A 12,603-nucleotide genomic window follows, 5' to 3' on the forward strand; every position below is an offset into this window, starting at 1 on the left:
TGAAGCTTCATGCAGGTGTGTAGTAATGCTCTCCGCTTCGTGCCATGCCTGCACTTCCATTTCCAAGTTTCCACCTAATAGTCAGCTGACAAACGCTAAATCAGTCTCCGGGTTGGTGTTATCCAGGCCTTCGCGGGCCATTGCTCAGCTGGTTCAGCCGCAGCTGCTAGCGAGGTGTTACTCCCAAGGACACGGGAGACTGCATTTACAGACCAGGTGTGACGTGCAATAAAGATCGTAAAAAAGCTGGCTATTTAGACAGAAAACTGAGCAAACAGTTAAACTAAGCAAACAGTTCCTTTTGTGCTCAGTGCCTCTGTGTGTGCTTCTATAAACAGGAGAGGAATAGTGTCGTTTGAAAGGATTTTGCCAACATCTGCTTTCAGTTTGCCTGCTGAGACTGCCTCAGTCTGACATGCAGATTTGCTCAAGAGGGAAAATTGACTGATCTCCTTTGACACTTCTAGGTTTATGGTTTGAACCCAGTGGAGCTTTCTGCTAAACATGGTTCCACGTAATGAGAATTTACAAAAGGGACGGGTGTTTTTCGCTTTCTTGGGTTATAAAATCAGCGTAATACTATTTTATAACTATAGAGCTTCATGGTAGCCTGTTGTTCAGTGAACAGCCACAACAAAATATATGCATAAATTTCATTTAACTGTCTCTTCAGCTATTCCTTGTTTATCAGCAGCCTTCCTGGATTTTAACAAAAAAAAAAACAAAACAGTAAAATGCATATATTAAAAGAATGTACACTATATGCACTAACTCAGCAGCATTTGGTAGAGTTTATTCCCTGAGCTTCACACAATGTTACAATGCCTCTAACTATACCTGTCCAGAATACCAAAATACAGGCATTTCACTGATACATTTATAGTTGTTTTTCTAGACCTTCTGGGTTTCCTCCTGGTGGCTTCTACTGACCCTCCAGTTCCCATTTAGCCAAGCTGGCCAGCGAGACTGTGCCTGCTCAGTTTAGATTAAATCTAAAAGGATTTGTGTGACCAGGCCTACGTCCTCACAGGGCCGTGGTTAGGAGCCCTTGTCTACACCTGCTGTTGGGGGTGATCCCAAGAAGCAACTGCTTAGGAAAGTCCTCTGAGAGGATACCAGCAGGATTGGTATAATAATCAGAAGCTTTTGTCTTTCTCCCGTAGCTGGTATTGTCTCTATTATGATTTACAGGCTGCAGCATTTTAGCAAGCAGAATTCGAGCAGGAATTCCAGGCAATCGTATGCTAGCGAAGCTTTCCCCAAGCTGGGGAAGAGCGGCTGGAGAGCTGCCTGGCAGAAAACGACCTGGGGGTGCTGGTCAACAGATGACTGAATATGAGCCAGCAGTGTGCCCAGGTGGCCAAGAAGGCCAACACCATCCTGGCTTGTATCAGGAACAGCGTGGTGAGCAGGACTAGGGCAGTGATTGTCCCCCTGTACTGGGCGCTGGTGAGGCCCCACCCCGAGTGCTGCGTCCAGTTCTGGGCCCCTCACCACAAAAAAGACATTGAGGTGCTGGAGCAATACCAGAGAAGGGCAACGAAGTTGTGAAGGGTCTGGAGAACAAGTCTTATGAGGAGTGGCTGAGGGAGCTGGGGTTGTTCAGCCTGGAGAAAAGGAGGCTGAGGGGAGACCTTATCGCTCTCTACAACAACCTGAAAAGAGATTGTAGAGAGGTGGGGGTCATTCTCTTTTCCCAAGTAACAGGCAATAGGACAAGAGGAAACAGCCTTAAGTTGCACCAGGGGAGGTTTAGATTGAATATTAGGAAAAAATTTTACACTGAAAGGGTTATCAAGCACTGGGACAGGCTGCCCAGAGAAGTGGTTGAGGCACCATCCCTGGAGGTTTTTAAAAGATGGGTAGACATAGTGCATAGAGGTACGGTTTAGTGATGGGGTTTGTCAGAGTTGGGTTGATGGTTGGACTAGATGGTCTGAAAGGTCCCTTCCAACCCAGGCATTTCTGTGATTCTACAATTCTATGATTCTAAGGCTGTGTTTCTAATACAGGATGTATAAGAATATTCCAGCCATCCCCTATTAAATTTATAAATGCTTTGCCTGAATCACTTTACCTTTTTTCCCCACAATGGGCAGTATTTGTGCCAAAAATCTTCTGGAAGGTCCAAACAGCTCTCCAAAAGTGTAGCTGTTGGTGGAAGGAGTAACCACCCTGAGTTGGATGTCTGTTTACTAAGTAGTCATCTGTGCCAAAATACTTGGAAATTACGTCCTTGCAGAGAGCGTGCTAGAAAATTACTGCTTTCCATAGACGTTTCATACTGACTAGGCTTGCTCGCTGCCAGCCTCTGTGAGTTCACTCTAGATAGCTCTTCCTCCCTCCACATTTTTTTTTCTTTTGTCCATTGTGTGTGGAGCCCCATGCCAAGCTATTTCATTGTGTATGTGACCTTCTTGCCTTGCCAATTTCTGTACTGAGTTCATTTAGATACTGCTTAAAAGTTCATTGTGTTCTTAAAGTCAAAAAGATATCTTTTCCCAGGCTTTGCATAACAAACAGCAAGCTCGTGCTATGATGCATGATGATGCAGTAAGTGCATCGTATTCTGGAGGTATAACATTCTACATTAAGCTTCATAACAAGGATTTATTAGCCTTTGGCAATGCTGGTAATTCGGGCTGTACAATAAAGGCCTCTTCAACTGCTGTTCTCACTTAATGGTATTGATAAGGTAATTTTCCACTGACTAGGCATTTTAGCAGTGCTTAGCAGGAGATTAAAGGAAAATCATTCCAATGTGCTGTCAAGTACAAAATTAAAAACCAGCTCTTCATGCTATCTACAGATAGATAGATAAGAGCTCCTTCCAAACAGAAAAGGTAATGAGTAACTTAATTATAACCCTCCATGCTGCACCTGGCACGCAGAACAAAATACAGGTCTGAATCCTTCCCGCTATCGCCGCAATACGCACACGTGGCCGCTTTCTGGAGCAGGGGCAAGGTGGGAAGAAAGTCAGCTTATACTAACAGCTGTTTCCACGACGTATGTACTGAACCATGGACTTTCCCTCACAGATGAATCATGTGACAAATAAATGCTTTATGACACTGGCTTCTGATACTAGTGCAAAGAGATGTCCTTCGCACTACGTTTTCCCCAAAACCAGTTCTAAGTGACGCCACTAACAGCACGCATGAAAAAAATAAAAATCCACATTAGCTGATTTGGAAATGGTCAGCCTTCTAAAGACTCTGATCAAAGGTAATGGCTATAAGGAAGATGGCCGTTGAACTGAAAGACTTAAACTTCTTGATTGTGGGGACAAATCTTCCACACTTCTCTTCCAAGTCCCTTCGTACATTTCTGGTTCTGAAATCACGCTTTGACCATCGCAGTAACTCCCCCCATGAAAAGAATTTGTGGTTTGGGTTCTAATTGAACTAATGCGAGCACAAGAGTTGGATTAGAGTTAGGACCCTCATTTTGAGGGTGCTCAGACCTGGCTATTGAGAGCTCCCATATTTAGTTACTGCTTCTTTCTGCTTATGGCCCATCCTCTGCCTCCATTTCCCTTCTTGTGCTACCAGATGTAACCTGGATTCAAAAGGTGGTCTGCTAAATAGTAACTTATCCAAAAATAGTTAATTTCCTACCAGATATATGAAGAAGAGTCTTTAAGACAGCCCAGTATCAGACAGGCCTGTCGAGCAATGCCTGAAATAATATTTTAGTTTTGCTGACACAACTACTTTTTCCCCTCTATTGTTTTCTGTAATTTCATTCCAAGCAAAGTGAAGCAACATTGGAAACTGCAAGAATATTCTGAGGCAGTTTCTCTGTACAGCTGCCCTGTACCCCTGTGCTTCCCCAAGGAGCCATGGGCACAGAGGGGTCAGAGGGAACAAATGCATCAGCAGCCTTAACTTAGGCTCCCATGTGTGAAAAATAGTGAAGGTATTGTTGACTTTCACCATAATAACAAGGCTATAAATATTTGACTTATAAGGATAACTAACCTTTAGTAAATGAGGAAACATGAGAAACCTCAAAGATAGAAACTAACAGCAGCTATGAAGAAAAACATTTGAGAGAAATAAAAGAGAACTTCTCCAAAAGACCCCACAAATGATTAACAGAAGGAAACAGAAAGAATGCAAGAATGTACTGCAAAAGCAGATGTATTCAAATTGTATTGGAAAAACAGAGACGTTAATGTCTAGATTATAGAACATGCTTTTTTTTTCTTTTTTTACCCTGACAGTTTTTCCAACAAGTAAAAACTTTTTACACCACACTTCAAGCATGGACAAGTGAGGTTGTAAAAGCTATGCTGCTTTAGCCACTAAGTTATTATTGCGTGGTGTCCTGGGCCATCCTAGAAGAGTTCTTGGGAGCCTGGACTTGGAAAGCTTGGAGCAGCGTGGGATTTCCCTTACTGCCCATTCCTGGCTCTGCCTGGGGAGGTGCCCCATGCAGCAGAACAGTTACGCTTCCATCGCCCCTGGGGCAAAGTCCTTCTGTACGGTACCTTCACTGGGAAAATTGTAAATCTCCAGCTATTTCACCACTTTTGCTACTTGGTACTTCTCCTGGTGATACCACTGCTCACACCTATGTGCCACTGCTGTTGGATGAGAGGATGCGCTTCTAGTGGATGCTCATCCCACACTGGTACCATCAGGGACTGTGGAAGCCCTGGGAGGAGAGAACTATTCCTTCCTACGTTGAACTTCACACAAATTTTCATAAGCAAATAAGCTTGCAGGCAGGCTAACAACCACAGCCTCATGACAGGAGAATGCAGTGTTCTTATCAATCACACTGGGATGAAAAGTGTAACGTTAAGTGCTGAAAAAGTTTGCCATCGTTTCAGATGTGAAATTTGAGCAAGTGAAACGCAGATCTTTTCTGCGCTGAAATGAAGTCTTGACATTTCCTCCAACATGTTTGTCCTTGTATCTGTCATCAGTCTAGAACAAATTTTGGCAACCTTATTAAGAAAGTCAGTAGAAAATCTGCCCCATCAAAAAGCAAATACTAGCAGCCTGGATTATCTAATCAATTTATGATCAAGAACTTGTCCAAAGGAAAAAGGTCTCTGTGTTGTTATGGTCTTCATTTGGGCTGCTTTGCTTTGCTTACCACTGTATAACTCATTTGATAATGCAATTTAAGTGCGAATTGCTGCAGTGGGTGAATGTGTACTGGCTCACAGGTCTGAGCAAACAGTGGCATCTGGCTGAGGGCACTGACAGCCTTTTGGCAGCAGCGTAAATGACAACTCCCAAGAAGCAGCACTGCCAAGCTGCTTCTTTCAATATAGGTGTCTTGAGGAAAAAAAAGAAAAAGGCAATAATATTAGTGCCAAAATCTAGTTGTCCTAGAGAAGGCACAGTTCAGGAAGTGCAAATGAGCCAAACGAAAGAAAATATCCATTCTCACCTCTTATTGTAGGCCTAGGGGTTCTTCTTGTTCCTGTCAGTCACGTGCAATGGGCCCGTTCCTCTCCTGGGGCCAGTTGATGAGTGAGTTTCTTGCCTGTGATTTTATTGGCAATAGCATGCGTCATGAGCTAGGCCATGGGAGCACAGGGATTTTTGAATAACCTACATGACCTGTCTTTCTGCCACCTCTCTAGCACTCGCAGTGAGCAATCCCTCACGAAACACCTGTGGCCAGCTACATTATTATTATTTATTGCACTACTTATAAGGCGGAGCGGCTGGTGTCTTTCCTGAAATTAAAAATGAGTGTAAAGAAATGAGCGTTGCCTGACCCGTAAGGGTTTAGCCATACGGCTGCCCTACTCACCTCAGACACATGCCCATTTCCATCTCTTCTACCATTAAGCACTGAAGCGAGGCAGGTTGTGACAGTTATCCAACCTGCCAGCAGCCGCCTTCATTAAAGACCAGTTCTGCTGCCACCCTACCGCCACCCCCCCTTCCCGGGCATTGCTGCTGCTTCCCATCCTCACCAGCACGCCTGTGGTGCAGTGCCATCGGTATCCCCAATTTGCTTCCAGGAAAATCAGCTGGGGTTATTCTGTGCAAAGTCCAGAGTGCAAAGGTGTGTTGCATCAGCTCTGCTAAACAGGCTAGAGCATCTGAGTAACCGGTTTGGCAGAGGAAGGGGGAGCTGGAAATGGGCTTAAAGGCCCATTAATCTCCTATGGGTAGGCGTGGAAGATGCCGCTTTGGATGTTTAATTCCCTTTTGGCAGCACTTACCTGTATTTAAGAGCAAGCTTGTCTAGGACCATCATACACACACATATATACCCCCTGGTCATAAATGAAAACAGTTAAAACCAGATTTTGTGAGATTCTCTGGCCTGGCTCAGGGAAAACCTACTGAATCAGGCAGCCAAAGGCTGCGGGACGGCGTCTGATTCACTGCCAGGCAGTTCGTCGGGTCACAGAGAGAAGAGCAGTGTCCCAGAGGGCAGCGCAGGTCCCGTGTGGGAACCACAGGGATGAGGCAGCCCTTTAACCAGTGTTTTGTTCAGCCTCTAATTCAGTGCACAAGCCAAAATCCTGCTTCGTAGCGCTCTGGCCACAATTGTGTGAAAGGAGCCGTCTTCATATTGAAATCTCTGTGCTTTTACCTTGCAGTCGCTGCATCAGGTAACTGCAGGGCAGTAATAATGTCTCTGGAAATCTTGTAGAACGGGAGCAGATCTCTCCCTCAGTCTGGGACGCTCATGCACGGCTGTTGCTCTTACCTTCGGAAACACCGCAGTCAGGCTGTCGTGTTTGCACTCCACAAGCGCGAGGACTTCATCAGGTACCTCTGACCCCTGGGAAAGGGGGAGGACACGGGTGGAGGCGACACCTGCCTGCTCACTCCCCAGAAAATACCATTCCAGAGTAATTACACAGAATTACACGCAGAACGTCCAAAGAGAAACAGTGCTAAATCAGAATAATGAGAAAAGAGCACAAATATTTTCTGCTCTGCTCTCTTGATTCACTGAACCGTAACAAAGATTGGCTAATCTCACCTCAGTGCTGAGGAACGAAAAGCTACAGAATGAGGAACGAAGCAATTAAAACAAATGTGAAGTCATGGAGGTGCTATAGAAAATACATGTTTGTCTGTAGGTATTCAGGGGAAAAATGAATTTTTTGACTTGGGTCATATTTGCTCAGGTGCCAGAACCAGAGAATTTTGATCTCTGGTAGGGAAATAACGAAAGACCACAATTTCCCAGTATTTTAACACTCATTGCAAAATAGGTTTTCTTAGCAGCTTAAATACAGAATTCAAAATATGTTTTCTGGTTAGCTGGGGGCCATTGTAAGCCAAGCAAATTACTTATTTTTTGCAAGCCCAGCAGACTCTGAAATGCCAGTGCCTTAAGCAGCTTCAAAAAAGCCCCAAAGAAACAAGCTAGTACTCTGATGAATGACAAACTTCTCACTCGCAGTAATTAGGAAATTTGTGATTAAAAGAACTCATAAAAAACGTCTTGCAAAGTATGCTTCATATTTACTAGTTCCTGTAGGAACAACACAACGTGGCATAACACAGGCTAAGTACCAGCAAGGTCTAGCTTTTCGGTGATCTGTCAGTATTTATTGTTCAGAAAGAAGGCAGCAGTGACCAGCCAGAAGAGTCCATGATACGATCAGCATGCGAGCTAGAGTACTTGGACAAATTTTTGCTGGCATAAATCTAACAAACACAGAGATCTGAAACGCATGGATTAACACATCGGAGCTGGTTTTAAAAAACACAGAACAAAGAGACTGGTGGGTTGTTTTTCTTTTTGTTTGTTTTTGGGTTGTTGTTTTTTTTACACAAAACATGCTGAATGACATTGGGACAATTGTTACGGTAAAGATTAAAAGAAACATAACCATCAAAACAAGAATGTTTCTTCTCAGATGCTTTCCTTTGTGTTGTTGAGGTTTTTTTTTTTTCCTTAATCACAATAGGCAGTTTTTGCAGCCTGTCCTACTGCCAGATTCATGCTCCAATCAATGAACTCCTAACAGATTTGGAGGCTGAGGACGATATAGTTCCATACTGAATATGCCTGTCTGTGATTTATCTGCCCTAATTGCAGCCTTATGTGTTAGCTTAAACTACGTCTGGCTCCTTTCCCTGTTCTCCTCATCCAGTAATTCTCTTATTGTTTTGTTCCTTTATACAATACCCAAAAACATGCTCTTTCAATCTATCCTATTTTGTACCATTTGCAATAGTCCTGTCTTATCTTTCCCAGCATTCCCAGTGTAATACCCAGCACCTAAAAGCCTGGTACTGGGTCTTCTCTCTGCTCTGCAACACTGCCTGTGTCTTTCACCCTGGCCTCACCACCTCCTTTGCCAGTGGTTTTGTATTCCTCATCCTCACTTTGAAGGCCCTTCCTTTTTCTGCAGCCAGTGACAAGCTGCTGCCTTCCTACAGCTTCCCTTGCACAGCTGTGGCACTTGTCTGACTTTGCAGGGAGTCACGTCAGCATCAAATCGGCATGGGAAAAAAAACCACAAATCAGTAACACAGCTAACCAGAAAGTATGGAAAGGAAATTAGTGGGCAAGACAGGGTCCCAGCAGCCAGTGTTGGTTAAGCCTGCTTTAGAACAGCAATGCTTGATTCGCCGTTTTTAGATTTCCTACCTTGTGCTCCATCCCAGACATTTTTCTTATTGCTGTAAGTTTCTGTCTCCTTCGCTGTCGCTCCATGATCCTACATACCCTCTCCTTCAGCTAAGAGCCACACATTGTTTTTTCAACCTCCAAATGTTTAATACCATAGCAGAGCTTAGGAAGATAGTTCACCTTGTACTGTATCACGGAACGTCACCATAACCACAGTCTGCTATTTGTTCTGCCTTAAACCAAGACCATAAATCAAGTGCCATGTGGGTCAAATTGAGAGGAGAAGGAATCTCTTTACTCTTTATAGACAAACAGATATCCCTCATTTCTCAAACACATAATCGTAAGTACATACAGTTGTAAGTGAATGCAGTCCACATAAGCTAGAAGCAGGTTTATATTCTGGCGTTGTATGAGTATCCTGCATACCTCAGGTGATAAATGTGTTATAAAAATACCAGCAACTGTGGTTAAAAAATGTAGTTAAAAGAAATACAACTCAAAGAAGAGGTATGTGCTGCACTTTCTAGATACTTCTCAAATGTGGCTGCCACATTGTACTGAGAGGTTTATGTCATTATAGGTCAGTCTATGTCACAGGCCAATGAGTTAGTAGCCCCTTAAAACCTACAGGGGACGACAAGTGCTTAGTAATAGTTTGGTGATTAAATAAAAGCCTTAGGAGCAAGAGAGATGGTACTTATCCTCTGTTGTTCCTCAGTCTCCCGTTTTTAAACTTGCCTGCTGTCATTTCATTACCTCTGTAACACTCCCCTGAACAAGTGAACGGTGATGCCGCCTTCACTACCGCATCTAAGGAGGTTTGGGACACCTGTAAGGACAGTGCCAGGGAAGCGTGAAACACAATTACCACTAACTTCCAGCTTTCTGGACTTCAATGTAATGAAAGGATGTGCCTTCCTTTACAGTTCAGAGATGTAGCTTGCGCTGTTTGTTACCTTTAACCCCACCTTGAAATCAGGTTGCAGGAAAACAGAGCCATAAGACCGGAGAACAGTAACATACTGGGTAAAGTTTGAATTAAACAATTTGTTCTTCCCTGGAGATGAGTACTCGGCTGAAACACTGTTATTTTCATCCTTTGGCTTTTGGAGTTAATGTTTTATATAACAATTTGCTAATCAACAGAGGTGTATTCAATTACCAGCTCAGAAATAGCTTTCCCAGATGTGCCGGAATATAAAAGATACTCAGAGGAAGAGGTTTGTGTTTTACACAGCGGGCTGGCGAGCGCGGAGGCTGCTCTGTGCAGGAGGGATGGCCGCTTCGCAGGCTCCAGCCTGACCAACAGCGACACCGGGAGGAACAGGATGATTTAAAGAAAAAAAAAAAGCTCTGCTACGCCTTACCGTGCAAGTCCCTGGCCCAAAATGCAGCAGCGCTTCCCTGTTACCTGCAGGAAAGCAACGAGCTGTGTAGAAAATCAAAGCCCATAATTTAGCAGGAGAGAGGCTGTGAACAAGCGTGTCCCCTTGCAGCAGGTACCTGCAGGTAACCACATTCAAGATGCAAGGTTAGAGGAGATGCTTTGCGCTGCAAGAGGCACTCCAAGGGCAGGAGAAGTTTGCGAACAACTGAATGCAATTAATCCATTAGTTTTCAAACACTAGGCATGTAGCAAATGACAGCGTGATCAAGGAATACACATTTCAGAATACCAAACACACGACATTAAAAAAGTCCTTGCCAATCCATTGTTTCTACTCAAGAACTTAATTCTATGTGATTAAGACACTTCACTGATATATAAGCCTCTTCCCCTGAGGGAAACGAGAGTATACGCTTGTGCAATATATGCCCAACACATTGGTGCAGCACCAACGTGGCAAATGATTCAGAAGACAACCCAGGGCAAAGAGCTCTTCTGTAATTTACACATTATTTTTGAGATTAATGTTGAGATTAATGCAGAGACTTGAATGGATTAGTACAGGCTAGCTATGAGTCTTGAACGCAGCAGCGATACATATAATATCATCTCACACAGAAACATAGGCAGCTGCCATGAGTTAAAGAGTTCTGGCAGCCTCACGGATTTGAGGCCCCATCCAGAAACACCGCATAGCGCTCAATGACAGAAATGCCACAAGAAAACAGCACAATATAATACCAATGGGTTGGTCTGTTGGAAGTGAAAGATAACAGTGAGCACTTCCCCAGATGTTTCAAATGCAGCGCTGCAGGGCAGCTATTTGCAAAAACCCAAGTTGAGACCTGTTACTGGCGAGTAGTATTCCTGGTTCCTGAAAACAATTCCCATACCAACTCTGCTATTAGAAACTGGAATAGGGTGCAATAAAATGGAACAGTAGCAGCCTGCAGCTTGCAGCCTGAAGGTTTGATTTTTCTCTGTTTATTGAAAAAAGCTATCGCTGTCTTTGTTTATCAGTGCAATTAGTGGAATTTGCATTTTTCTTCAGTTAATAATATGGCAAAAAGAAAGGAAGTTACTTGCAAGACTGTTCCCAACAAGGTCATTTCACGGTAAGCAATACTGTGCTAACAAATGAATTATTGATCACGTGTCATTTAACACTTGTTATTCACTGGTGTTACACACTCAGTGGTAATTAAGTTTATGCAACAGTGGAAGCCGCTGATAGAATTTGTATTAAAACTGCAAGTTGCGTTACATTGCACATACCAGTAGCTCCAAGACACATTTTATGAATTCTCAAATTGCTTTCCTTGGGCGAGATAACCCAATGGCAGCTAATGCAGTTTACAATCTCCTAAGCGGACTTTCCAAATTAAAGCAGAAATTGAGAAACAGGGTGTTTACAGCATCTCTAAACCTCCTTAGTTTAATGCTTCACCATAATCTTAACTGCTTATAGGCCCTTAAATCCTTGCCAAAACCTATTACAATCCGCAGTGGTCTTTAAAACGCACTCTTCCCAGAGACACTTCCCTGGAAGCCATTCAGTTAGTCAGTTCAGGTAGGATTCTTCAACAACAGGTAACTAAATAAATAGAAGGGTGGAGAGAAGAAAATTGCAAAAATTGTCTAAGGAATTCAAAGCTGCCTGGAAAGCTGATGAAGCATTATGATTACCTCCTGTAATGCCGTACTAGCATTCCAGTGACAATGCAGATAACATGATCTTTGGAGCAGTAATTCACATACTCAGCAAAAGTCAGGATGAATTTATAATCGACTTACAGAGAGCGCCTGTATTTGTCTACATAAAGCGGATCTAATGCCCTTACTCATAATACGCAGAGGTAGTTACACAAGTATTTCAAGCTGAGTCCTCTGCAAGACTACTCAAAAGTTTGTGTTGAAAAGCTTGTTATGTATCAAAACAACAAGTTAGCCTTTTTTAATAAAAGTTTAGCATGTTTGCTGTGCCATCACCCTCTCGATTACATTCCTACATTTTTTCCATTCATACTCATTTTCAGATAACGCTTTGGAGACCAGTCAAACATCAGACTCATCATCCTATTTTTGTTCCCTTCTGTGGCCTGAGCTCACGTATCTAAAGCCAGATGGCAGAGTTAACCTTATTCCTGTAAATTAAACTCTGTAAATTAAACTCTGTAAATTAAACTTGTGAAATTATTTTATCCAAGAAGAGTAAAAAGGTCTTTATTTTTTTGAACAACAGATGTGACATAATGAGGCTACTCCAAAAACTATTAATAAGCAGCAAGAAGAGACAAGAGAGAAGCTCTTGAACTTATTTTTCATTGTTGAGAGTTTCATAGTAACAGTCAGTGCCACAGAAGAATGTTAAAGAATACAGCTTCGAGAACTTGTGCTATTCACAAAATAATTACAATTGGAAATTGGATGGTTTCTTTGCCTTCTATCTGTTAATGATTTATCTGCTTAGAGGATTTCAGTTCTTTCTGTGTGCAAATACACAACATTATTTCATTACATCTGTTTCCTAATTAAATGTCCAAGCACAAAGAACTACAGGAGAAAGTTCACCTCACTGTAAGAGACTCAGTAGGAAAAAAACTTTGAATTTCAGTAGGAAAAAGCTTTGGCTGCCTACT

This window comes from Rissa tridactyla, chromosome Z (genome assembly GCF_028500815.1).
Source record: "Rissa tridactyla isolate bRisTri1 chromosome Z, bRisTri1.patW.cur.20221130, whole genome shotgun sequence".
In the NCBI taxonomy this organism is placed as follows: domain Eukaryota; kingdom Metazoa; phylum Chordata; class Aves; order Charadriiformes; family Laridae; genus Rissa; species Rissa tridactyla.